Source organism: Lycium ferocissimum, chromosome 2 (genome assembly GCF_029784015.1).
Source record: "Lycium ferocissimum isolate CSIRO_LF1 chromosome 2, AGI_CSIRO_Lferr_CH_V1, whole genome shotgun sequence".
Lineage (NCBI taxonomy): Eukaryota > Viridiplantae > Streptophyta > Magnoliopsida > Solanales > Solanaceae > Lycium > Lycium ferocissimum.
Genome location: NC_081343.1, coordinates 57,866,154 through 57,891,863, shown reverse-complemented (window position 1 = coordinate 57,891,863; position 25,710 = coordinate 57,866,154). Strand labels below are relative to the sequence as shown.

The following is a 25,710-nucleotide window of genomic DNA, read 5'->3' as shown; positions in this document are numbered from 1 at the left end:
TTAATTTTGGAATCAAAATGGAGTTAGTCATTCTCGTCACGGCATGGCGGGAGACTATCTCTCTCTATCTCTTAATTTCTCTACTTTGCAAGTGATGAAATGAACTTCTAGTTGACATATGAATCATCAATATTCTTTATATAGGCAGTCCATAATGTGGACATGTGTCCCACTCAATCTCTTAGCCAATAAGAGTTGGCCAAACCACCAATGGGGCCCACACGGCCACTTAGCTCACTAATGATACACTTAGGCTCTTAATATCACTTAGTCATCTAATCTTGGTCAATTACTCCTTATTCTACAATAATGTTCTTATACCAAACGAAATCCCTAGGCAACTTGTGCATCGGAACGAAATCGGGAGGTAAAAACCCTTACCGGGAACCCTAAAACAACTTTGACTTTAACTTGTCGCACTTAGCTTTATAATGTCCCAATGTAAAGATACGGGACATAATAGTATGTCAACTCTTCTCTTCTTTACATCAGGTGGTATCTACGAAATACTCAATCCCATGTCATTACCATGCCCTACCACTTGGTGTAATTAGTTAGTTGGGTAGATTTATCTTATGCATTGTGTGGGTTGTTGGAAATTGATGAACAATGGGGAATTCTTGAGTACCTATGCTTGTGTAGTCCTTCTAGGAAGTGGTTGTTAATGCATAATTAGATAGCGACTGGAGAATTCTTGAGTATCCATTGTTGTAAGAATTAATAGTTGATGCATGCTTGGAACTCGTTGATGAAATGCCTAAATGAACCTGTGAGTGTTTGGATGTTGTGGAAATATGATCATTCGCCAACCATGGGGGATTCTTGAGTACCCACGGCATATTACCTGTAGAATAGGACCCATGATGCCCTCTAATTTGTAAAAATTAACATTGTCTTTTATGAGGGATGACCATCGAACATAGGCGCGAGTGATTAAATAGCTTTTCCCAATGATAGACGGGGTGACAGCCCTCTTAAGGGAAATAGTTACATGAGTATGTTCTTGTGTGTGTGCATCTGTGTTGTGTGTTTATATTCAAAAAAAAAAAAAAAAAACAACAACAACAACAAACAAATTCTTGCTCCACTGCGAAGAAAGATCACGATTCGCATGTTTAACATGCGAATCGCACAACACGCGCAAAGTGTGTTGACAAGAAGAACAAAAATAGACCCTCAATGTGTAGCACCTGCGACACTACCTGCGAGTCGCATGTCACACATGCGACCCGCATGTGGTGTTTCGCAGGTGATGCCACCCTGCAATGCTATGTTTTTTTCCCATGCCTCTTTCTTGTTGCTTAAAGAACACCATAAATAGTGGGTATATTTTTGTATGTTGTGCAGGATGGATCGAACAAATAAAGCTCAAGGTGGAGGAAAAAGAGCAACACGACAAGCCTCCATCTCTAGAAGAAAAGAAAAGGCACCTGCGGATCCGGTCCCCCAGTCTGAAGAGGGGACACATGAGTCTTCCTCACCTGAGCCCGAGGATGCCGTCACAAGAGGTGAAAGAAGGGAAGTAATGGAGCAACGGTTAACTGTGCCTGGATCCAGGGACCTGTACAAGGCTTAGAGCGTCATTAAGCCCGATGGAAATCCAGTCCGGGCTTCATTGTAGAAAAGAGGGTCACTTTGCATGGTCTACAAGACCAATGCCCGGGCATCATTCGTAAGCTCGAGGCCTTGAGATGGACCTATTTCATACAGCCAGCTGAATACTGCACAGCCCTTGTGATGGAATTCTATGCGGCTAAGTTGAATGCAAAGATCTCGCGCCGCCAACCAAAGAAAAATATGGAACACTTCTGTTGGGTTCCGGTTCGGGGGAAGGATATTGATTGTGCTGCCGATACCATAACTTCTATCATATATGAGCAACGAAGCGAAACAGACCCTATTGAAGGTTGGCCTCCGGTGAGTTCTGAATATGATTTAAGGATGGAGAACCCGGAGGAGCAGCGAGAGTGGGTTGCTTCGGTGATTGCCTCAGGGACTCCACCATGGCTGGATCCATCTGTCTCCATTGAGAAGAACACTTTCAACCGCGAAGCCAAGTTTTGGGTATCCCTAGTATCATCACGGGTGATTCCCTCCAAGAATAACACCGACATGCCCATTGTAAAGTGTATTCTCATTGCTTCACTCATGTCCGGGTACCTCGTCAATGTGGGGGTAATTATTCGAGATGAGATCAAGAATAAGTCCACTCAAAAGGTCACATCATTCCCTTTTCCTTGCTTGATCACTGAATTATGCCGACAAAAGAAGGTTCGTGATATTCCTTGAGTGGACAGGATGTTAAAGGCTAACCAAACGATAAATTACACTAAGTTAAAACTGGGGACTAGAAAGAGAAAGTGGGTGAGCCCAGAGCCAAGAGCCTCGACAAGACGCATTTCTGCGCACATTCTTGAGCCCGAGGACTTGGCCACAGACGATGATGTGACAGCTCCTAGTTCTGTGCCTCGAGCTCCGGGGCCTGACCCTCCGAGTTCTTCCACTACAGTTCCCTCTGCCCCCGTTCCACCATCCATCACAGCAGCTCGTGGAGTGTCTAGCGAGGGTATGCGAGTGATTCGGGCAGCGGATGCTAAGGTCAATTGGTTGGTTAAGAAGCTTCCTAATTTTGTGAAAGAGGCTATTGAGGCAGCAATGGCACCATACACTCAGGCTGTCACAGATATTAGGAAAGAGCTGGACAAAATTAAGGAGCATATACGCCAGATCGATCGTCGATTGGAGCGTATTGAGGGGGGTAGTGAAGGCAGACTTCCAGTTATTCGGGCAGACCTGGCTAAGGTCAAGGAGGATATTCGAGTATTACATTGAGCTCAGTGCACCCATTCTACCATCCGGTGCCTCCTTATTCTCCACTGGGCCCACAGTACCTGCCATGCCTTCGGGGAAAGGGGTTGAGGAGCCAGCTGAGGAGGAAGAAGAAAATAAGGAAAAAGAGAAAGAAGAAGAGGAAGAAAGTGAGGAAGAGTTAGACGAGGAGCTTGAGGGTGACCCAGCTATTGAGAGGGTACGGCCATCTCGAGTTGTTGAGACAGAGAAGGAGGTCCGAGAGAGAGAGCGTCTTGAGGAGGCACGTACTTCCGCCCGGGCTGCTGGTATTCCTGAGGACGAGATTGATACATATGTGGCCATGCAACAGTCCTATGAGGCGAGCAGGAAATCAAGGAGGGCCTACTGACCCCCGACGGTGGGTGAGGCCAGTTTATCTGCCGCCCCTCCAGTTGACACACCATTGCACCCGTCTCCGGGGTCCTGAGATAGTGACACCCGGGCCGGAGGCAACGACCGAGGGTGATCATCGCGCCGCTCCTCCATGATAGTGCCTCGCTCGGAGGTCCTCCCCGCCGATCGACACCATCGGATGCCGACGCGTCCATCGTGAGTTACTCATCTCTTGTCTTCGCATTTGATGCATTGGGTACACTGCATATTCCTTTTGTTGGGGGTGGGGCAGCTCACGCTTCATATGTTTGTTTTTGTTTTTGTTGTAGTAGGATAGCTCATGTTTAAGTTTGTGCACTTGTAGTTTTTTATTGTCAAGTATAATAGTGATGGTTGATCCGTTTATAGCATAAATGGTTTTGTCTTATTTCGTTTTTCCATCGTATTTTAATAACACTCCTCTCCCAAACTTTTTGCATATGTACTCAGAGGGAAGGAGCAACACTAACATGACTCGTTTGGTGACACACAGATGTTTTGCAAAACCTAGAATGATGAGTTGAGAAGTAGTTAGAAAATAGCAAAGTAATCCATGTGCCATGTGTGTGAGAGGTTATTGTTTTAGTCTTGTGCATAATTGTGATCTAGAACTTGCCCGGAAAGTGTCTCAAGGCGAAATCCTAAACTACACTTGTTTGAAAGAGGATATTAGGCTCTCTTTGGACTGCCACTAAACCTAAAAATTCCTACCCATTGCATTTATATCCTAGTTAACCCATTTTTGAGCCTTAACTTTGTTTTTCTTTTCTTTTATTACAACCTTGTGACAAGCCCTATCCCTTTTGCCCGTGTTTACCCACCTTTTGGCACCCTATCTCCCTAAGCAAGTCGAATACGCTAAAATAGGCTAAAGCGCTTAAGTTTGGGGGTGGTAGCTGGCAAGAAAAGGTATGGTATGTGATGGAGAGTTAGAGGACACACACAAAAAAAAAGTGTATATGTAGACATATGTGTATAGAAAGGTGTGTATATGTACATATAAATTTTATGTTTAGTTGTGAACACGAGGGTGTGAATAATGGTTGTGACGTAAGAAATAAATGGGGAAACTAGGGAGGCAATAACGATATTGGCTAAAGGAGGTACGAATGGGCGGTAAATGCTTAAATGTTGAAGAAGGGACGGATTAGGTGAAGGAAGTGTGTTCAAAAATGCCTAGGGAGAAGTCAAGTCACTCTTACCCAAATTACACCCCACCTTAACCCCAAACCTTAGCTATGACCCGCAAGTCCTAATTGATTGAACAAAGTTTGTTTACATTAGTGGAGAAATACTTAAAGGGCAAGCTTATGGCACCGCATTTGTGTACTTGTACATTATCTTTTCTGAGTGTGAGTTGTTCTCCTTTATTCATCTTTTGTCCCGAGTTGCTATTTGTGAATATGTGTGTGTGGACTTTCTTTGGTCTTTGAGGAGGGCATGTGGATTACTAAGCTCAACGAAAGAATTACTTCTTGACGCTTCATTTGAAGTTGTTTCCTTAAAAGATAGAGTAACATTGTGTCACCAAGTGTAGCGGTTGGTTAATGCTCGACCTTTGAGGAAAGGCACCATGTTTCACAACAAGAGAAAGGGGAACTCATATTTTAAATGAATATGTTTTGACTGATCACGATCATCATCGTAGTACATCTAGCAATTGCGATATTGTTATCTTGCTTTAATCGCCGAGGACAAGCAAAAGTATAAGTTTGGGGGTGTTGATGTGCGTGAAATTACGCACATTCGACGCCAAATCGCTAGTCTTTTGTAAATCCCGAAGTACTTTTGATGTCGTTTCTCGTGTTTTTGTGTTAATTTGTAGAATAACATGTGTTGGAAGTGACTTGAGGCAAAATGAAGCAAAAACCGAGGTGAATAAAACAACATCACTGCGAATCGCATGTACTGCATGCGAGTCGCAGGTGCTGCAGCATCTATTAACAGAGATTGCTAAAAAGGAAGACAGTGGTGCAACACATGCGAGCACCACATGCGAGTCGCCGCAGATGCCACAGATGCCGCACCACAGCTAATTGAAGATGTAGTACCTGCGAAGATTTGGTGCAACCTGCGACTCGCAGGTTGCACATGTGACACCAAGTGCGATTCGCACTGTATGCGCGCAGGGGTATTTTTGTCTGGAAATTGTTCCCGTTTTGGACATTCTATAAATAGATTTTCTAGGGTTTTGGACTGATTATTCTATAGATTTTTAGTTATCTTTTTGTGAAGCTCATTTATTATTGGTTGGTGAAGCTTTTAAGAGATTCTTTTTTGCTTTTGTCATCTTCTCCATTCAATACTTTTAAGCTTTATGAATACACTTTGCATTATTGCTTTACCTTTAATGAATATTAGTAGCTAATCTTTTTAGCTAAGGCTGTGGGACCAAATGTGTTAGTTATGTGATTGGGTTTCATATTCATACTTCATTTATATGCTAATGGTGTTTTTTATTAACTCTTCAAGCATTAATGTCTTGTGATGGTGTACAACATTACTTGTGCCTTAATACCATTACTTTGCTTGGAAAAGAAAGTAGAGGTTAGAAAAAGAGTTAATAGCAACAATTTGGGTCATTAAATCCATCTAATAGCTTGAGCTAGGAATAGGAAAGCTAGTTGAGGCTAAATGGGTGTTCTCTTATAAAACATTATAGGGCTTGGAAAAGCCTAGGATAAAATTTGCTAATTTGGTTGGAAAACTTTTAGCAAGATTCGCGTGACCCTTGGTTTAATGCATCTAGGCATATAAATAAGTTGAATTGATACCCAAGCGCATTACTTTCCATTGGAACCACAACCTTGGTCCCATCTACCAATAGTTTACATCTTATAACCACTCTTAGTCTTTAATGAACAAACAACAACCAAACTACTATTATGTTCCCCTCTCCCTTGAAATATAGACTAATAGTCGGGAGTTACACTTGACAAGTATATTTCTTCATTGTATTCTCTGTGAGATTCGACCCCAACCTCGTTGGGTTCTATATTTGACAACGACCGCTTACTCCTGATATTAAAGGTGTAATTTGGGCGTATCACAAAGCTGAAAAGATTATGGGATGAGTTGGATTCTCTTAACACAGATATTGTATGCAATTGTGTGTGTGTCTGTAATGGAAAGCACAAGATGATCAAGTTTGTGGAGGACCAAAGGTTGATTCAATTCCTGATAGGGATGAATGATGGTTATGCTCAAGCAAGGGGGAGTGTGTGTATGTAATGGAAAGCACAAGATGATCAAGTTTGTGGAGGACCAAAGGTTGATTCAATTCCTGATAGGGATGAATGATGGTTATGCTCAAGCAAGGGGGATTATTCTCATGATAAACCCCTTACCAAGCATCAACCATGCATACTCCCTTCAGCTTCAGGATGAAAATTAGAGGGAGGTTTACATGAATCCTCATTATCCATCCAATGGATGATCCTTCATGACAGGAAATCAGACCAAAGGACAACAAAAGATTGGAAATCAGATGCAAAGATTTGGAAATCAAACTCAACCACAACAGAGATATGGAAACCGGTTTCAACCACAAAGGTTTCAAAATGGAAATCAGAGGTTTAATCCAAAATCAGAGGGGAGGAAAAGGGAGGAAGAAGAAATACAATCCACATGTTACTTGTACTAATTGTTTGAAAACTGGACATGCCATAGATGATTGCTATAGGCTCATAGGATATCTAGATGATTTTCAATTCACAAACAATAAAGAGCAGGTCAATGTCCAAGGAAATGCAGCAATCACAGATGAAGAATTTGGAAATTTGAGCATGGGAAATGATGACAATGATGCAAATGGATTGAGTCAGCTAAGCAAGGATCAAGTTTCACAAATCATGCAGATTTTCAAACAAACTCAAAATGGAGGATCAAGCTGCAACACAACAGAAATTATGCCAACATTGTTGCTGGTACAATCACTGGATACTCTGGTTCTTGTTTCTCATTTTACAACACTAAATCATGGATAGTTGACTCAGGGGCATCAGAGCATATGTGTTTTGATTCTAATTCTTTTCTTAAACTTACTCATCTTCCTGTTCCTTTAAATATGAATCTACCTAACTCTTATACGATTCAAGTCACACATACAGGATGTATTCAAATTCTCCCTAAAATCACTTTACAAAATGTGCTTTTTGTTCCTTCTTTCAGATATAATCTTTTATTTGTCAATAGATTCTGTAGACAATTCCTTTGTTCTCTCAAATTTAATATCACTCAATGTGTCATGTAGGACCATTTAATGAGGAGGGTACAATCTTTTGGTGAAGTAAGAGAGGGTCTTTATATCCTGGAACCTACTGCTTTTAGGAATCCTAGTCTATCACAAAGCAATGTAGTTAATTTACAAGAAGGAAATTATTCCAGTAGTAGTCAAGTTTCTAAGTCTTTTCCTTTTTCTGCTAGTCAAATTCACTTTCCGTTTCAAGTTTCAAGTTTCCGTTTTACAGAGAAACTGAACATTGTTGGCGCTGCAAGGCTGCATGCGCTGACAGCTTCCATTAATTTCTAATTGGTTTGCGAATTCAATTTGAATCACTTAAGATATGAAGATATTTGCGCTGTAATACTTAGAAGTCAAAATACAAGAGAAATCGATATGGAGTAAATTTTTAACACAAGGAAAAAGAAAATAAGATACAGGTGAAAAAGGATCAGTTGGATTTCGTTTTCTGGAATCATATAAAGTTAAAATGATCAGAGAAGAACAAGTAGCTAACGGCCAAAATTTCCCAACTCTGTTGTACTTGTTCTCATCCATTCCTGTCCATAAATTAGAGTTGTGGAATTTCAAAAATTCTAAGAGTCAATGGTAGTCAACTCCAAAGAAAATTCCAACAGAGTTTTAACCCCTGAGCTACGCAGCTAGCACTTGAAAGATCAATGTCCTTTTCTTCTTTGATTAACATGTGTGGTTCTGATGAAATCGTAAACTTTTTTCTGCTCAGGCAAATGTAGTCAGTCCACTGTACCCTTTCAATACGTTATCTCTAGCTCTATTTAATTACTCTTTCAAACTCTTGCAGTTAATCTAGGGCGAGCTTGTGAGCAAATTACTTGCTACTATTGCAGATTGAGCATCCAATTTGCTATCAAAATTTGCCTGTCATTTGTAGCCAACCATTCTATCTATTTTATTTTCTTCTATATATCGAGCAACTTGAACAGCATGGCCATGGCTATTCAAAAGTGGCTACTCTTTCTGTTTTTGCATTTACATCTTCATGTTCTCCTCCTAGCGCAGCCTGAATTACAATTCAATGAATGTTCATTCAGTGATACTGATACCTATACGGAAAAGAGTACATACCATAAAAATCTTATCTTGCTCCTCTCTTCCCTTTCCTCGAAAATAGATAAATATGGTTTCTACACTGCTTCCATTGGCCAAAACGACATGGCCAGTGCTGTTGTGCTATGTAGAGGAGATGTGGATCTTGAAGAATGTCGCGGTTGTGTCAGTGATATTGCTCATGTGCTTGTACGTTCATGTCCTAACAAAAGAGAAGCTTTTGGTGGCTATGATGAATGTATGTTACAGTATAGCTCGAATCGATCCATTATAGGCACAAGGTCATTTTCTACTCCACAGTACATGTCGAATACTGCGATAGCCTCAAGACCTAAGGGGTTTAGCCAGACGCTGATAAAATTATTGCATAGTTTACGAGACTATGCTGCTGATGGTGGTCACTTTCAAAAATATGCTAGTGGTAATGTGACAGGTCCGAACTCTCAGCCAATATTTGCACTTGTGCAGTGTACTCCTGACTTATCTCCTCAGAATTGCTCTGATTGCTTAACTGAGGCTTATGGAGATTTGCCGAATTGTACCTGCTATAACATGAGAGGTGGAAGAATCATAGGTGCTAGGTGCAATTTCCGTTATGAAAGTTACAATTTCTTAAAGCATGTGTCGTTGGAAGCTCCGCCACCGGCAGGTGAACTACGTTATTCGTCTTCCTTCTGCTCTTCCCAATTTGATTGTTTACCTTTGATCTGGCTGTTGAAGGCATAATTACGTAAAAAAATTTACCCATCTCTAATAGTTTAAACTTTTTCGATGAGATTGTCACACAATTTGATTCAATATGGTAGAAAAGTATATAATCTCATATTTACAGTTGAGGGAGAGTGTCGAAGACATAATTAAGTAAATAAAAGCGTACATCTCTAACAAATTGAATTTTTAAATAAGAGGGTCACACAATTCAACACGGTTACACCACAAAATTTGACTTGTGTTAAAGAAGAGCATATTGTATTATAGGAACAATATTGCATTTGTGATACTTAATACTCCGTGTAGTGTTAACTTTGGAAATTACTCGAAAAGAGAAGTAGGAAACGTGAAGTGAGAATGAGAAGAAAGATGACTTTTTAAAAAAAAATTGAGTAGTCGTTAAAAACTGATATTATACTAAGGAGCCATTTGGACATGGTTTGAAACCATGATTTGAAACCATGTTTGGACATGCAATTTGGATTTCTTAAGTTGTACTTATTCTTATAGACATAAGAATCCCACAAGTTATGAAAACTATCAAAATATTCTCAATGCTTATACAATTTACCAAATGAGCAAGTCATAGTTCATAACAAAATTAATACGTTGCTAAAAGACCTTTCTAAAAAATACAACATCAATTGATGAAACTTTAATTCAATTAAAAAAAAAATTAAGATGAATAGTAATGTAACTACTCTTTAATATAATCCTCCCACACGGCAGACATAAATAAAGGTTGGTAAATGGTTGGTGGGAGTAATTGTTAAAAATATCTACCAACTTATGGGTCTTTTTTTACAAAATATAAACTTATGGGTCAAGTTTTATATTTAAAAATTTTGAAACCATGGTTTGAAACTCCAAATCATGCCTTTTTGGATGATTTGAGATTTGAAACCATGAGATGAAATGCATGTCCAAACGCTGATTTCATCTCATAATTTCAAACCATGGTTTCAAATCGCATGTCCAAACACCTACTAAGTTGAAGCATTTTTGTAGGGAATGTTGGTAAAATAGCTCCAATAAGGAAGGATGATAAAACAGCTCCAATAAGGAAGGATGATAAAACAGCTCGAACTGTGATCATTATGGTTGTAGTTATAGTTGTTATTCTTATTGGTTGTATTTCTATCATATCTATGACAAGGCAAAAGAGGAAGCTAGTGGACAGAGTTCAGAGTAAGCATTGATTATTAACAAATTATATGAGTAAGGAAAGTTAAAACTTTTAAGACCATGTTTCACTAATTTTTCGAATGCAACGGCTACTATGTTGGTGAAGCTATAAGCGCTGATGATATTAGCACCACAGAGTCCTTGCAATATGATTTTTCTACAATCATAGCAGCAACAAACAACTTCTCAAATGCTAATAAGTTAGGACAAGGCGGATTTGGTCCTGTGTACAAGGTGATTAGGCCTACTTGATGCATAAAATATACACGCATGATTAATATAACCGACCTCAACTTGCTTGAAATATAGGTGTTGTTTAATGTATAAATGTTCAACTTTTTCAGGGCATGCTACCAAATGGACAAGAAGTAGCAGTGAAAAGATTGTCTGCAGATTCAGGACAAGGTTATCTAGAATTCAAAAACGAGGTGTTGTTGGTTGCCAGGCTTCAACACCGGAATTTGGTCAGGTTACTGGGATTTTGTCTAGATGGAACAGAGAGACTTCTTGTCTATGAATTTGTTCCAAATGCAAGCCTTGACCACTTTTTATTTGGTATGCATTGCTTAATTTACTATCAAATATAGAGCTTGAGCATCAATAAATTATGAATTTTACTTATACACTAGCAGTCTAAATACAAGACTTTATCAGTGTAAGTTCACCTTATTTCCAGAAACAAAACAAATATCACTTATTATGTATATTACTTGTGGCAATCTTTTAAGTGACTTGACATTGTATAAGTTCTTCCATATTAGCAGTGTATAGAAGTTTAACCTGTAACTTATATACTTCATCTTGTCTCCAGATCGAGTGAAACGTAGGCAATTGGATTGGGAAATGAGATCAAAAATCATAGGAGGCGTTGCTAGGGGAATTCTTTACCTCCATGAAGATTCTAGACTTCGCATCATTCATCGTGATCTCAAAGCTAGTAATGTTCTACTAGATGCAGAAATGAATCCTAAAATTTCAGACTTTGGCATGGCAAGGTTGTTTGCATCGAATGAAACTCAAGGCAACACTAGCAGAATTGTTGGGACCTAGTAAGTTTTTTCATCTCTCATTGGATAGACCGTCATTTTCATATCGCTGGGAACGATTCCTTTAACCATTTGGCAAAAGCAAGTGTAAGATGAATTTTGTTATCTTAAGAAATGGTTACCTCAATTGTGTTGAACTCTAACTTTGATTGTCCCTACAATTAGTATAATTCGAGATGAATGGTAATACAACTTTACCTTAATACATATTTTGTCCCCTCTCTCAACTTATGACGAAATTCCTTTGACACGCCCCTTTGTCATAAGAAAATTTTACACATCAAATCTTTCTCCAGTCGTGTCTAACTAAATGTACACTACTTCGGCTATGAAGTGCAAAAAAATTGCATTAAAGAAAAACTAATGATTGAGTCATATGTATGTTGTGGATTATTAGAGGAGTTTGGTAATATTTGTTTTGATTTGCAGTGGGTATATGGCAAACGAGTATGCAATGCACGGAAATTTTCAAATAAATCGATGTTTTTAGCTTTGGAGTACTAGTCTTGGAAATTATAAGCAGCCAAAGAAACACTTGTTCCAAAAAAGAAGATTCTATGGAAGACCTTGTGAGCTATGTAAGTAACCAGGTCAATCAAACAATTAAGTATTCTTCAATTCCAAACTAGTTAAGACCTTCCAGTTGCATTATATTGAATGTTTTACTCCCTCAGTCTCTTAAATATTACTCCCTCTGAATTAAAAAAAGTGTCCACTTAGCCTTTTTTCCTTGGGTCAAAAAAAGTGTCCACTTATCAAATCAAGAAAGAATTAACCTGATTTTCCGTGATTTTTCCTATTAAGTATTATATGATCAAAATTCAATGTCTATTCAATTAGGGGTAGTTTAGTCAAATTACCTATTTTTATCTAGGAGTTAGTATTTTCTTAAGCAAAAGTGCAAATGGCTAAGTTTTTTTTTATCCAGAGGGAGTAGTGTTTCGGTAATTCAAATTATTCCAAAATTTAATACTCCCTCCGGATCAAAAAAGGAGTCCACTTAGCCTTTTTTTATTGGATAAAAAAAAGAGTCCACTTAGCAAATTAAGAAAGAATTAACCTTATTTTTTCATATTTGCCCCTATTAAGTGTTATATAATCAAATTTCAATGCCTATTTAATTAGAGGTAGTTTAGTCAAATTATCTATTTTTGTCTAGGAGTTAGTATTTTCTTAAGGGGTGTGCAAATGGCTAAGTAGACTCTTTTTTTGATCCGGAGGGAGTAGTTTAGAAAATTGATAAGGAATCTTATTAATTTTTTTTTTTCAAAATTCACCACTAATGGCCATTTTGACGAACACTTTATGTAATTAATGCTATCAAATGTTTTTCTCAAAGTATGAAATACTTCAAAAGACGTATAATATGGATCAGAGGTAGTGTAATTTGTGATTTTGTCTTACCCTAAAATTGAAGTATCACAGGCTTGGTCGAACTGGCGTGAAGGAACAATTACAAATTTGATAGACCCCATGCTGAGGGGAAGCACAAGACCGAATCGTGACATAATGAGATACATCCACATAGCTTTATTGTGCGTTCAAGATAATGTTGCTAATAGACCACACATGAGTGCAGTACTTCTCATGCTCAGTAGCTGCTCTCTGAATCTTCCAGTGCCACACAATGATGTAAACCCACAAATTTCAAAAATGTCAGGGTCAAGCAAACTAACCGAAAGTAAATTAATTTCTTCATCAGGAAGTGAGGTGTGGATAACTGAGTTGTATCCTCGATAAAATCCTTAGACACAATGCAGACAATCTCTATGCAAACACATATCATGTATTTATCACTGAATAAAAAGCATTGAAGATTAAGTTTTTACCCCTTTGTATCCCCAGTAATATCCTTAAATATAATGCTATAAGTTTATATGCAAACACATGTTATTCATTTATTGACTTCAAGATAAACACCGGATGCAGATAAGTTTTTACCTATCCGTTTTATGAAGTTACTTATTTACTTTGCTAGTTGTTCGAACCCACCCCTAATTCATTAGGGAATATTGCGATTGACTTATCAATGATTTTGTTTTTTTTGGACTAATTTGCTTCATAAGCATTATTGAACTTGTAAAAATGGTGGAATTTTTCGATTAGTCATGGAATGTATTTTGCCTTTATTTATTCAGACTGGAAACCTGAAATTCTGAAGCAACTTTCGACTCTGTAGCCATATTATTATTACGGCACTTTACTGTCAAACCAATCCCTTCTGTATGTCCTTTTCTTTCTTAAATAAAAGTAGTACTTTCAGGAATACCAAGCGGCGTTTAACTTTTGAATATGTTATTTATGTTCTTTTGCTTAAAGGGCAAAGGGACAAAAATGTCTCTTCTATTTAAAAGAATGCTAAAGATCCTCCATTATAAATTCGATAAAAATATCCTTTCATCATTGTTTTCAAATATACCCTATCTTAACTAATCCCTAAACTCTAAAATAACTCTATTTTATTTTTAACTACGCTTCATTTAAATTTCCCACCCAACTACATAAAAATCCTTACGCGATCAACTTGTTCCCCGCCCCATATCCGAGCCACTAGGCATAGGTGCAGGTAACCCATATGGATTTTTTATTTAATGTGTAAAGTTTAAAATCAACGTGTTTAAAAATAAAATCTCCAGATGTCATGGGATTAATGTTAAAGATATTGAAAACTTTAATATTTTATCGTATTTTTTGACCCAAATTTGTACATTTATATATTTTTGCCTTTTCCCAAAGAGAGGAAAGATTAATAACAAGAGACTTTTAATTCATGAAAATGTTGTACGTGGTCGTCGGGTTTTAAGAGCAAACACCGTTCTCTAAATTTGAATGGTATTTTTTCAATCAGATCAAATGGTAAAATCTCAGATAGGAATAATGTCAGATTGTTTCGTAGGTTCAGGATAGTGGAAAATCAGAGGATCACCAACTTTATAAGAGTGTGAATTCGGAATGTAAAATTGGTTTTTTTTAGGTTCCAAATTAAAACTGTATTGCATTTTTCATATAGTTCGAGTCAAAACAATAAACAGTAAATTAAGATGAACCTATAGAACCCGCTTTATATCTATCTGTCTATAGATCCTCCTATTTTTTATCCAAGTCACTTTAAGCTACTGGAAGGTATTTAGATGTTCATCACCAAATCTGTGTATATGTACATCATTAAATTGATTGGCTAGTGAATTCAGCGTCATTAGCGATGTACCAAAAACAGTCCGTGTCCAGAGCAACGCAACAACAACAAAAAAAAAAAGTACTTAGGATACGTAGAAATACCTGGGGCATCTACCTTTTTCATTGGTACACTCTTCATTTCATGTACATTGCAATTGATGATAAAATATTCCAAATCCTAGTATCTGTACATTTGGGAACAATTTCGCCTCAGTAACATAAAACTTTTAAGCTTGATAACATCTTCAGTGCTTTTCAATTTGAAGATTTCCAGCCTTATAATTCATATCAATGATATCGTGATTTTGGTCTGATTTGTTCAGTTAGTTGCTGCTGCTTTGGTCCAATCTGGGACTGATTTGGTTCATTTTTGTTTGTGATTTGGTGTGGGTCTAGCGGGCTGCAGGCTTTAAATGGCAGTCAGTACTAGTTGTAATTATAAGTAGTTGGATTTCGCTTTCTAGTTTTCTGTAATCATATAAAGTTGAAACGTTCAAAGAAGAGCAAGTAGCATTGTCTTCTTATTGGTTGATTGTTATCCACTCCTGTTCCATCACCCCCCATAAATTGGAGTTGTGGCATTATCTTCTTATTCTATTGTACGTGGAAAGTTGATATTCCCTATTCTATTGTACATGGCATTATCTTCTTATTGGTTTATTATTTCAGGGTCAAAAAATGTTAGTTTTTTTAAGGGAAAATATTTTTCTTAGTTTATATATTAGATTTTTTAGGGAAAGAAATCAATAATTGAAAGCTCTTCTAATTTAAATTTTTGAGATTAAGTCCCTGATGATCCAAATTGAGCTTTTCATATGTTAAATTAATTTCATTTGAGTTCTTTGAAGTGAACTCATATTGGCTAACTTAATTTTTACCAAAAAATGTTTTGCAAAATACCGGATAATTAATACTCCCTCCGTTTCAATTTATATGAACCCATTTGACTGGGCACGACATTTAAGAAATAAGGAAGACTTTTGAAACTTGTGGTTCAAAGATAAGCTTGAAAATTTGTGTGGTAAATCATTTATAAAGCGATTTTGTTTTTCAAAGAGGTCATTCATTTTGGCACAGATTAAAAAGGAAATAGGTTCAAACAAATTGAAACAGAGGGAGTATGTTATATAATTTAGGACAAAATAGTTAAGTTTAACATGAAAAAAATTATTACTCCTAAATTATATAAAATATATTATCCGGTTTTTTACAAAATATTTTAATAGTAAAAAATATACTTTTTGCAATTGTCTAATATTATTATTGTATCGAGATGAGATTATATTTCTTTAAATACAATGTTTTTCAAACATTTTTAGAAAAAATATACAAATAATATGTTATAGTTCCTTTTTTAATATAATAATTTATTAGATAATCTTATGTTAAAAGTGCGCGCACGTAAAATTTGATTAATTAACACCATAATTCGGAATTCATTTTTCGATTGAGACGAAACGGCTTTATTTACATTTTTGATAAATTTTAATAGTATTTAACAATGATATATTGAAACAAGTTTAATAATATTTTCACATAAAAAACTCAAATTTGTAGTATGCTTTGTGGGGGGCCAATATAACATTTTCCATGACATCATCTTTTTAGTGGCATAAAAAAAGCCCTAAAAGTTCTTAAAATTTACCAAAATGTGTGACAATTTATAAAGTCATGAAAATTCAAGTAGGGGTAAAAAAAGGATAAAAAATTCACGTGAGGACTACAAAAAATGGAGATTCTCCAAAAGCATATATAGTAGTAATATCAAGCAACTTAAACAGCCATGGCCATGGTTAGTCAAAAGTGGCTACTCTTTCTTTTTTTGCATATACATCTTCATGTTATCATCCTAGCGCAGCTGCCTGATTTACGATACAGCTTTTGTGGTGACAATGGTAACTATTCCGAAAATAGTGCCTACCAGAACAATCTTAACACACTGCTGTCTTCCCTTTCCTCAAAAATAGATAAATATGGTTTCTACAATGCTTCCATTGGCCAAAACTCCGACAGAGCCAGTGTTATTGTGCTATGTAGAGGAGATGTGGAGCTAGAAGAATGTCGCAGTTGTGTCAATAACGTTGCTCGAAATCTTGTACAGTTCTGTCCTAACCAAAAAGAAGTTTTTGGTGGCTATGATGGATGTATGTTACAGTATTCGAATCGATCCATTATAGGCACTGCGTCATTTTCTGTTCGATATTACTTTAAGAATCCTGCGAATGCCTCAAAACCTGAGGAATTTAATCAGGAGCTGATAAAATTATTGGAAAATTTACGAGACGATGCTGCAGAGGGTGGTCCTCTCTGAAAATATGCTAGTGGTAATGTGACAGGTCCAAATTCTCAGACTATATGCGCGCTTGTGCAGTGTACTCCTGATTTGGATCGTCTTACTTGCTTCAATTGCTTAACTGATGCTTATGGAAATATGCCTGATTGTTCCTGCAAGTGAAAGAGGGGTGGCAGAATCATAGGAACTAGTTGCAACTTCCGTTATGAAAGTTCCCGTTTCTTCGAGAATGTGGCGTTGGAAACCCCGCCACCTGCAGGTGAATACATTTTTATTGTTCCTTCTGCTCGTCTTAATTTGATCAATGTCCAGTTTTGATGTGACTATCGAAGACATAATTAGGGAAATAAAAATTTACCTTTTCTAATTCTTTAAGCTTCAATACGGTAGCAGAGCAGATAAGGTTCTGGGTTCAAGGCTCACTACCATCCATCATCAAGAAGAATTACTACATGTTTGACTCAAAAAAAAAAAAAAAAAAAACCTAGGTGTGCACTTGAGAAAGCGTGTTGAAGACATTAAGCAAACAGAAATGTACTATGTCTAAAAACTTAAGCCTTTCGATGAGATAATCATACAATTCAACACGACCACAAATTTTGACTTGTGAGAATACTATTTTATAGGAGCAATATTGTTATATTTAATAAGTATGCATAGTTTCTTAAATACCCTGAAAAGGGAAGCAAGACAAGTGAATTAGGAATAAGAACATAGTAACTTATTTTCACATGAGAAGTAGTTAAAAACTTATATTATAATAACTTGAAGCGTTTTTGCAGGGAACGATAATAAAACGGTTCCAATAGGGAGGGATGATAAAACAGCTCCAACAGGCATTTTTCCAGGGAACGATAATAAAATGGTTCCAATAGGGAGGGATGATAAAATAGCTCCAACAGGAAAGGATGATAAAACAGCACGAACAGTCACCATTATCGTTGTGCCAACTGTTATAATTATCATTCTTATTATTTGTCTTTCTGTCATCCTGATGAGGAGGCGAAAGAGGAAGCTGGTGAAAGAGATTCGGAGTAAGTGTAAACTATAAAGAAACAATAATTGGGAAAGTTGAATTCTTAAGACAATGTTTCACTAATATGTTGTATGCTGTTGCTGCTATGTTTGTGAAGGTATACACGGAGATGATATTAGCACCGCAGAATCTTTGCAATATGATTTTTCTACAATTAGAACAGCAACAGATAATTTTTCAAATGCTAATAAGTTGGGACAAGGTGGATTTGGTCCCGTGTACAAGGTGATTAAGCTTACATATTGGTGCATGAGTTTAACTTCTATAGTACAAAAATCCTTTCCATTGACATATATAAGTAAGCTCCTTAATGCATAACACCCTAGTTGGAACAAGAATACTGGTTCTAATTTCATTGTTTTATTTCAAGGTAAGCTTCCAAATGGACAAGTAGCGAAGAAAAGATTGTCGTGATTCGGGTGCCAAGGTGATCTAGAATTCAAAAACAAGGTTGTGTTGGTTGCTAGGCTTCAACACAGGAATTTGGTCAGGTTGCTGGGATTTTGCCTAGATGGAACAGAGAGACTTCTTGTCTATGAATTTGTTCCCAATGCAAGCCTTGATCACTTTTTATTTGGTATGTATTGCTCAACTTTTTATCAAGTATGGAGCTTGAGCATCAATAAGTTATGAATTTAACTTATACACACTAGCAGTCTAATTAATACAACACTCATTTTGTCAATTTGATATCTTGTCTGGTTCTTTGCCTTATTTACCATAAAACTAATTGCACTTTATTATGAGTATTTACGTGTAGTAATTGTTTAGGTGACATACTATTAAAGTCTTTTATACTGTCATTGTATAGAGGTCTCACTCGTAAGTTATATTCTTCATCTTGTTCACAGATTCAGTTAAACGTAGGCAATTGGATTGGGAAAGGCGATCCAAAATCATAGGAGGCATCGCTAAGGGAATTCTTTATCTTCATGAGGATTCTAGACTTCGCATCATTCATCGTGATCTCAAAGCTAGTAATGTTCTGCTTGATGCAGAAATGAATCCTAAAATCTCAGATTTTGGCATGGCAAGGCTATTTACAATGGATGAAACTCAAGGCAACACAAACAGAATTGTAGGGACCTAGTAAGTTTTACATCTCTCTTTAGATAGACTGTTATTTTTCATTTTTCTAGGAAGTATTCTATAACAATTTAGCAAGAATAAAAGCTTCCTCGAGACAAAAGCAAATTTGTCCTTGAATTGTTATTATAATTTTCAATATGAATTTTGCATGTCAATGTAATCTCTTCAGGAATGCTTACCTGAATTTTGTTGAACTAGGCCTTTGGTGGTATCTAAAATTTGTATTATTCGAGATGAATGGTCATATACCCAGAGATTTGTTCTCAGTTTGGTCACTGCCAAAGTTGCAATCTCTGCTGGTTAAAATGAAGTTCATTTCAAGAACTCTGTTGTGGAAATGAATAAGCTAATTAATTTGATTTTGTTTAGAACAAAAAAAAATTCTTTTTCTTTTACAGCATATGAATTCTCATTGTTCAGAGAGGTTAACTAGATATGGTCTCTTGCAGCAAAATACAAGATATAGGTCTTAACTCATCAAAACTTGCTGTCTGCTCAGCCAAGAATAGATCAATGGAATGTTGTCTTCACATTGCAGTGAGCTACTAATTCTCACTAAGGAAAGACGAAAAATTAATATGAAAAAAAAAAAGGGACATCAAACGGAGATATAACAACTCAATTTGCAGTATAAATTGCAGGGCGATGTATTCTACTTCCTAAATTTATTGAAAAATGCCTAATTCATTAATGAAACATGTAGTTCTGACTTTTAACATCAAGTAGTTCCCTGTTGTGACAGCTTATTTAGGTTTGCTGATCCCACTGTTTGGACTACTAAACTCCAGAATTGATTTTTTGCCCTTTTACCTTAGTCTGTTAATGAGAAGTGCAAAATATATGTGTAGAAAAAACTTTAACAACTGAATCGTATCTAAGTTGCGGAATGTTTGTAATTCTTGTTTTGTTTCACAGTGGATTTATGGCACCGAAATATGCAATGCACGGGCAATTTTCAGTCAAATCAGATGTTTTTAGCTTTGGAGTACCAGTCTTGGAAATTTTAAGTGGCCAAAGAAACACTTCTTTCAGAAATGGAGAATCCGTGGAAGACCTTCTGAGCTATGTAAGTAACCTGGCAAATAAATCAAGTATTCCTCAATTCTAAGCTAGTTGGCACCTGCTACATGCGCTATATGAAATATATCTTACTCTCTCTACCTCCCAAATATTGGTAAATTAAATTTATTCCAAAATATTTTACGCTTTAGGAAAACAAGAATCAATTGTTACTTTTTCTTATTCAAATTCACCCTTAATGCTCCAATTAGTTGAGCACTAATTAAGTGAGATGTTTCAGAGAAAAATAAAGATTAGTTTTGACAAATGCTCTTAAATTTTCTGAAGACAAATACTTTTACGAGTAAGGCTATTTAGTAGTTTTCTTAAGTTGCGTGCGATACTCATATACTTGGAGGTAGTATGCTACATGATTTCGTCTTATTCTGAGAATCGAACTATCACAGGCTTGGTCGAACTGGCGCAAAGGAACAACTATAAATTTTATAGATCCAATGCTGAGGGAGAGCTCAAGACTGCTTCGTGACATAATGAGATGCATTCACATAGCTTTATTGTGTGTTCAAGAAAATGTGGTTGATAGACCAACAATGGCAGCAATAGTTCTCATGCTCAGTAGTCTCTCTATGAGTCTTCCAGTGCCTTCAGGGCCTGCATACTATATGCACAACAATATTAGCGCAGAGATGTCGCTTACGCAAGAATACAACACAAGAATGTCAGACTCTAGTGAACTAGCCAAAAGTAGATCTATTGGTTCATCACGAAATGAGGTGTTGATATCTGAGTTATATCCTTGTTAGCATCCTTAGACATATGTCATGAATCAGCCTCAGCCCACACTAACAGTCATTGGGCAGAGAAGAAGCAATAGGTTCAAAAGACTTTCACAATTAGGAAGAGATGTTATGCGTATTGTTGAGTCAAGAGTCTGTTTCTCATCTCCATTCTGTGAGTGTCTGTATCTTCTCATCTCCCTTCTTCAGTCTATCAATCCCTAGTTCTTACTCTCAATATTTATGTATGTTCGTTGGGGCTTTTACCATTTGAGTTGTTGTGTTTACTTTCTGGAATTGTAGTTGAACTTTACTCTTATTAATATAGTTAGGAAGGGGTAAATTTCATGGATGATCACATAACTATCATTTTTTTTCACCAAAGTCACTCAACTATGTTTTCTAACACAAAAGTCACATAACTATCACTTTTTTTCACCAAAGTCACTTAACTATGTTTTATAATACAAAAGTCACAAAACTTTGAACCTACTAACACAAAGTCAGACCCACCGGAAAATCTGACTTCCGATGGGTAATATTTTTTTATTCTTTTTTTATTTTTAATCTAACAGATACAAACCCAGTTAAAAAGAACTGATCCTATCCAAAACTCATAGAAAATATTAAGCTACTAAAAGGGTGAATAAATTCGATTTTTTTTTATCACAAGATTATTACTTCTGATGCAAATAGTAATACCTATTACTCCATAAAATTCAATTTTCTACTATCCAACAAAATATAATACTCTTCAAAACATATTTTAAAAAAAGGATCAATATGCCCTTAAATTGAAAAAAAAATATCTCGGGTAAATTAACCAAAGTTAACTAATATTTACATAAAGAAACATAGTATCTACGAAGATAAGTTTTTCCAGAACAGCTATCCCAAAATTTTAGCCATTGAGCATATAATTAAATAATCAAGGACAAGCTTATCTATGGGCATGTCCTCCTCTGATACATTTTGTTTGTGTACCACAGTCACATAAATTTCGTCGTCCAACAGTTAGCATCGCAAGCCACAATATTTTATTTCCGCTCGTGAAAATGAATCATATGAAAAGAAGATTTTGAATTGCATTAAAATTATGTAGAAAAAGAGGAAATCAAACTGAAAAAATTTAATCCTAAAATGAATATTTTATTTCCACACATTTTTGGCTTGAGAGCCCCTAGAAAGAATGATCGTATATTTGGTGGAAGGATTGATTTTGTTTCTTTAATATTATAATATCTGCATATGAATTTTGGATCAGGTCGGTTCTTTTTAATGGGGTTTGTATCTATTAGATTAAAACTAAAAAAAGAATAAAAAAATTACCCATCTGAAGTTAGATTTTCCAGTAGGTGTGATTTTTGTGTTAGTAATCTCAAAGTTTTGTGACTTTTGTGACTATCACTTTTTTTCACCAAAGTCACTTAACTATGTTTTCTAACACAAAAGTCACATAACTATCACTTTTTTCACCAAAGTTACTTGACTATGTTTTCTAACACAAAAGTCACAAAACTTTGAACCTACTAACACAAAGTCAGACCCACCGGAAAATCTAGCTTCCGATGGGTAATATTTTTTTTTATTCTTTTTTTATTTTTAACCTAACAGATACAGACCCTGTTAAAAAGATCTGATCCTATCCAAAACTCATAGAAAATATTAAGATACTAAAAGGGTGAATAAATTCAACTTTTTTTTTTTATCACGAGATTATTACTTCCGATGCAAATAGTAATACCTATTACTCCATAAAATTCAATTTTCTACTATCCAACAAAATATAACACTCTTCAAAACATATTCTAAAAAAAAGATCAATATGCCCTTAAATTGAAAAAAAAAATCTCGTGTAAATTAACAAAAATTAACTAATATTTACATAATGCAATATAACATCTACGAAGAGAAGTTTTTCCAAGAACAGCTCTCCCAAAATTTTAGTCGTTGATCATCTAATTAAATAATCAAGGACAAGCTTATCTACGGGCATGTCCTCCTCCGATAAATCTTGTCTGTGTACCACAGTCACAGGAATTTCATCGTCCAAAAGTTAGCATCATAGGCCACAATATTTTATTTCCGCTCATGAAAATGAATCATTTGAAAAGAAGATTTTAAATGGCATTAAAATTATGCTGAAAAAGAGGAAATCAAACTGAAAAAATTTAATCCTAAAATGAATATTTATTTCCACACGTTTTTGGCTTGAGCGCCTCTAGAAAGAACAATCGTATATTTGGTGGAAGGATTGATTTTGTTTCTTTAATATTATAATATCTGCATATGAATTTTGGATCAGGTCGGTTCTTTTTAATGGAGTTTGTATCTATTAGATTAGAACTAAAAAAAAGAATAAAAAAATTATCCATCTGAAGTTAGATTTTCCAGTAGGTGTGATTTTTGTGTTAGTAAGCTCAAAGTTTTGTGACTTTTGTGTTAGAAAAAGTTAAGTGACTTTGATGAAAAAAGTGATAGGTATGTGACTTTTATAATAGAAAACATAATTAAATGACTTTGGTGAGAAACAATGATAGTTATGTGACTATCTATGATATTTACCCAGTTGAGAAGTTGGTTACTATTACGTTGGATTTGAGTTCCTTACAACATAATAACCCTTTCTCTCAGTTTACTTATTTCTTTGTTACTTCAAATATTGGGGGCATTTATCCTTTTTCAGTAGCATATATATGTACCCTCTTCATTTCACGTACATTGCAATAAATGATAAAATATTCCAGATCTTAGCATCTGTACATATGGGAACAAGTTCGCCTCAGTAAGACAGTAACATAAAACTTTTAAGTTTTTTTTTTTTTTTTTTTTTTTGGTGGTGGGGGGGGGGGGGGTTTAAAGTGGCATATTTCATTAATAACCAAAGTTGATAATACAAGCAGTAGCAGCATTTGGACTAGCTGCCATTCTCATGAGTTCTCAATCTCTAAGCTACTACTAAAGATAATAGTCTTTCCTCAATAGCCTAGGACTATACATTCTGTACACAAAAGAAATTACACAGCAAAAATATTTAAGGATAGGTGTTGAGCCTGCTAAGGGGTCCTTGCCATCTTCCAATGCCCCGACCTCTAACATGAATCTACTGAGTGATGTTCTTGAGCAGTTGATCAGCCTCTAATCTTCCATTCTGCATTCTGATCTTGTTTCTTGCCCTCCATATAGCATCCACAATCATAACAAAAGCACAGCTTGTTATCTCTATAATTCCAGCTTTCATTTGAGCTAATCTGCAAGCCCATAATACCTCTGAATCCCAATCCTGCACCACTCTCTGATAGCCCAGCCACACACATAATCTACCCCACATAGATCTTGTTATATGACATTCAAAAAACAAATGAGCAAAAGTTTCTCTATGTTGACCACAGAAGGCACAGTCAGGTGACACTGTGATGCCAATCTTCATTAGCCTATCAACAGTTGCCAATCTTTTGTGCAAGGCAAGCCACATGATAAACTTGTATCTTGGATGCACAGTAGCTTGCAATGATAAACTCTTCCAGCCAACTCTAGGATATTGTGGTAGTAGAGACAAATACATTCATCTGATAGAAAACATATGATTCTGTTGTGTTGCATACAAAGCTCCACTTAAATCACCTACATATGTTGGAGCTTGTATGAGGACCTCCCTTGCTGCCAATATTTTCCTCAGTACCCAAGAAGCATTCTTGGGTATAGGAACTGTGTCTATAGCCTGACCCTTTATTTAGTAATTGTGAATCCATAATATCTAGAGGCAATCTTTTTTCCTAGCCACATTCCACAATTGCTTTAGGATAGCAGCCTTGTTCTACAAACAAAGGTTAATAATATTTAGATCACCAGCAGCATAAGGCAAACAAACAGTCTCCCATGCCACTAATGCCTTTTTGGACACTGAAACAGCCCCTGTCCAAAGGAAAGTTCTGCAAATTTGCTCAATCACCTTCATAACTTTCTTTGGAATGAGAAATATTTGGGCCCAATAGGCTTGCACCCCAAATAGTATTGATTTAATGAGCTGGAGCCTTCCTGCATAGGACAACAGCTTTGCAGACCAGCAGGTGACTCTAGCAGTAATTTTCTTTATTAATGACATGTAGTAGCTCACATTTAACTTCTTAGGAGCAAGTGGCACTCCCAAGTATCTGAAGGGGAGAGCACCAATAATGAAACCCAATTCATCCAGTATTTCTTGCCTTGTGTGATTAGCAACACCTACTATATATATAGAGCTTTTATCTACATTGTCCTGCAAACCAGAGGCTGTAGAAAACCTTTGAAAAGCTGCATTTAGGTGCCTTATAGATGACATATCAGCCCTGCAAAACATGAGAAGGTCATCTGCAAAGCAGATGTGAATACTCCTCATTTACCTACATCTTGGATGATAGTTAAAATTGCCTTCAAACTCCAACTGGTTCAATTCCCTCCCCAAGTACTCCATGGCAAGCACAAACAAATAGGGGGACATTGGACCCCCCTGCCTTATGCCCCTCTTTGCTTTGAAAGGAGTAGTCAAACCACCATTTAGCATTAGAGAATAGGTCACAGATGAGACACAAATCATAATCCATTCAATAAACATTGCTGGAAAACCCATAGTACACAAAATCTGTCTTAGAAATCCCCACTCAACAGTATCATATGCCTTTCTCAGGTCCACTTTAAGCACACATCTTGGGGAAATCCATTTCCTAGTGTAGCATTTAAAAATTTCATGGCTAAATAGAATGTTATCAATTATACTTCTTCCTTCTACAAATGCTGATTGAGAAAAGCCTATTAAATCAGACATTACAGTTTTGAGCCTCCTTGTTAGTACCTTAGAGATGATC

The 25,710-nt window shown here is 36.3% G+C and overlaps 3 pseudogenes; all 3 read left to right on the top strand.

Moving 5' to 3' along the window:
- LOC132047795 (cysteine-rich receptor-like protein kinase 15) overlaps positions 1-1,576 on the top strand; it is a 14,987-nt pseudogene extending 13,411 nt beyond the window's left edge.
- Positions 1,577-8,103: 6,527 nt separating this feature from the next.
- On the top strand, positions 8,104-13,433 carry LOC132046292 (cysteine-rich receptor-like protein kinase 44; annotated as a pseudogene).
- A 2,984-nt stretch (positions 13,434-16,417) lies between these two features.
- On the top strand, positions 16,418-21,218 carry LOC132046296 (cysteine-rich receptor-like protein kinase 44; annotated as a pseudogene).
- Positions 21,219-25,710: the final 4,492 nt, after the last annotated feature.